Source organism: Octodon degus, unplaced genomic scaffold (assembly GCF_000260255.1).
Source record: "Octodon degus isolate 3935 unplaced genomic scaffold, OctDeg1.0 scaffold00177, whole genome shotgun sequence".
NCBI lineage: Eukaryota > Metazoa > Chordata > Mammalia > Rodentia > Octodontidae > Octodon > Octodon degus.
Genome location: NW_004524753.1, coordinates 1922634 through 1926129, shown reverse-complemented (window position 1 = coordinate 1926129; position 3496 = coordinate 1922634).

Below are 3496 nucleotides of genomic sequence, written 5' to 3'. Positions count from 1 at the left end.
ACATGTAATTCTCCTCCTCGGGAAAAAAGTCTAGCTTTTTTGAATAGAATGAAATGGAAGTGACACTACGTGACTTTGGACATCAGGACATAAAATGCTATATGGTGTCAGCCTGGTTTTTCAGCTCTGTCTGTCTCTTGCATCCTGGCCCTTGTCTGGTGCATGCGTGTAGGGAGCCCTTGGCCAACCTGTGAGATATTTGCTGCCCTGAGGGAAACTCTTCAGAGCCGGAGGAGGTGCCCCAGGAACCTCGTGGATCTCCCAGCAGGAGCTCTTAGATGTGGGAGTGAGTGGTCTCCCAGTGACTACAAACCCACTCTGCAAGCTTCTCTGGTGGAGCGGAGATAAGTAGATCTTGTCAAGCTTTCCTGAAATGAGATCCACGAGTAAAACGAATGCTCTTGTGTTAAGTCCAAGAGTTCAGGACTGCTGAGTTAGCTACACATCGGTAGGGAAGGGGAACACATATGTCACCTTGCAGGCGGGGCCTCTTTGATGACACTGTGTTTTTATGCGTTGCAAACATTTTTTCGAAATGCCAGGCCTTTCCTGTCACCTTTCTCTGTCCCATATTGGCAAAAACATCCTACTTTTATGCTCCCTTTTCACTTCAGTAGGCTTGAAAATGAAAACACGGCCTGAAACGCTCACGTAGAGCAGAGGCTTTCGGCTGGCTTTCCAGTGCAAAAGCTGTGTTATTTCTACCAGGTGCCGCACTTTGGTCACACTTCAGGGCCAATTAGTTCATGAGGTCAGCTGCTGTAGCTTGGTGAGTACCCATCCTGTGGGACGATTCTCCTGGTCCTGCCTGTGTGCACACACGGCATGGACCTGTACTCGGGGGGATTTCTGGGTGCCCTACTAGGAACACAAGCAATTTAAACTTGTTAATCTCTCAAAGCAGCTGGATCCAGACTAACCAGAGCAGGGTGGTGCCCAAGCAAGGTAAAGCAGTGATGTCCCCCTCCTGCCGCATAGAATCAATGGTTCTGAAATCTCCGAGATCTGTAAATGGAATGTCTGAAGCCAAAAGATGAGGATTCCTTTAAAAATATAGTTTTGTTAAATGGGGACTTCTGTTGTCAATCTTCTTCCATCTGGATTGACAGATGACTCTAAGCCTTTAAAATATTCCTGAGCACACTGCACATGAGCAAGTGATTTTTGTTGCCATGTTCTCTCGGTTGTTTTCAGAACTTGAGCCTGAAATATATATTTTTTCTCATTCTGATTGACACTTGTTTCTGGCGGGTCCCTTTTAATGGGGACATCTGAGCAGAATGCAGACCGCTTTAGTCTCGGAGGGAGTAAGCTGTCCTTAGCTGAGAGGAAGAAGGGGCGTGAAAGAGAACTACCAAAGGGACAGAAGGGGAGTAGATATTGAGGCTGATCTTGGGATTGAATTTTGGTACTGCCGCTGAGTGGCCTTTGAGCTTGGGTAAGTTGCCTTCATGGAGTGGAAAATAAGCTTAACCACATGGATTGGTTTGCTGGGGCTGCCATGGCAGACAGCTTTTCACTCCTGTGGAGGCTGGCATCGAAGAGCAAGATGCCAGCAGGGCGGGTTTCTTCTGACGCTGCTCCTTGCCTAATACGAAGCCACCATCTCCACGCTTCCATGTGTCCTTCTCTTTGTGTCTTACTCTCCTCTTCCTAGTAGGACGCTGGTCTTACTAGACTGGGTGCCATCCAAATGACCTCATTTTAACTTAATTACTTTTTAATGACTGGAGTCGTGTTCTGAGGTATTCTAGGTTAGGGTTTCCACAGGAATCTTTTGGGGAAGACACAGTTCAACCTATTACACACCCCTGTGAAGAATGTTTTGAGATATCAGAAAGTACAGAAGAAAAGCCATAGAACTGCTAACTCCTCCCTTTCCTTTAAGTTCTAGGTTCTTTAGTGGGCAGTGGGAGAAAAAAAAATGTACTCATCAGTGTGATTTTCCCCCTTTTCCTCTTCAATATCATCAGTGTGATTTTCCCCCTTTTCCTCTTCAATATATGATTTGCAAGAAATCAAGAAAGGCCATACCTCAGTAGCCCTTTTTCAAAGACCATATTTCAGTATTCCTGAATGGAATTCCAGTACATTTTCTCCTGTCTCCTGGAACATAGATATGCTGACCAGAAGCACAACAATCACCCTCAAACAAGAAGGTGACCTGGAGGCTGAAAACTGGCATTTAAGGTAGAGGAGAGAAAAATCTAGGGGATACCAGATGAGGATGGTGGTGGCTCAGCACTTGTCAGTCTTGGATTTCATGTAACATGAAGGAGAAAATGCTCTGTGTTATATATGCCATTGTTACTGTAGCCAATAGTAATTTCTAACTAATGGGGGATTTGAGTTCAGTTGCCAAATTTAATGTGCATGTTAATATACTAGCTTAACAAATTTAAAAATAAATTGACTTTAAACACAATTATTTTTAGATTTATTTTTTATTTTATGAATTTGGTACAGGGTCTCACTACACAGATCATAGTGAGCCTCCCTTTTTCAGCCTCCCCAGCACTGGGATTACAGGAGTGAGCCACCATGCCTGGTCTCAGTGGCTGGCTCAGCGTGGCTGAGGGCGGGGCCGACATGCAGTATGGTGCCAGGGATTGAACCTGGGTCCCTGCGCTTGCCTAAGCAGGCATTTAGTCTGCTTCTGCTGAGTTATCCCAGCCCATAAATTGTGTGCTCCTGTACCTTTGCCCTGTCTGAACCATGCCTACCTCCACGTGCCCTTCCTTTCTTAGATCAGACCTGGTGAGCCATACTTTAGATATCTTAGGACCTCTCTCTGAAATGATTGTGCTTATTACCACTAGAAGGGTAGTATAGGCCAGTGGTTCTCAAACGTAAGCCTCCATCAGATTTTAAAAATAGGAGGAATTGTAAAACTTTTACCAGGTCTTACCCTCAGAATTTCCAAATCAATAGGTGAGAACAAGGTCAGACCTGAGAATTTTTCACTTCTAAGCATTTCCCAGGTAAAGCTGATGCTAAGCCCTGAGGTGTACTGCAAAAACTACAGCTTATTGACTTTTCTCTATGTGACTCCCTGTTGCTAATGGGAAACCATTTTCAACTTGCAGTTCAGAAGCAGACCCTGACTGAGCTCAGAACACTACCTCTGGGCCAGAAAAGTGACTTGGGACTCCAGTTCCTGTCACGTGGACATGTAGTTGGCCCCAGCGTAGGCCCTCTCCCATGGAAGCAGCTTGAGCCCTGGCTTGACACAATATGAAACAGCCCTGGCCATAGCCTTCCCTGCAAGCTTCTCTTTAATTGCAGAATCTGGGTGGCCCTTCACAGTTGTTTGGATAGCACAGAAAAAGAGACATTCTGCAACCTTGAGAGACTACTCGCTTTCCCCAGTCTCCTGAGACCCAGTGCCCTGAGGAGCAAGCACTGTGTAGAGGAAACCACAGAGGGGTTCTGGAGGGTGTTTAGACAGGAGGGGTTGGGGGAGGGAGAGGGAAAGGGAGAGGGAGAGGGAGAGGGA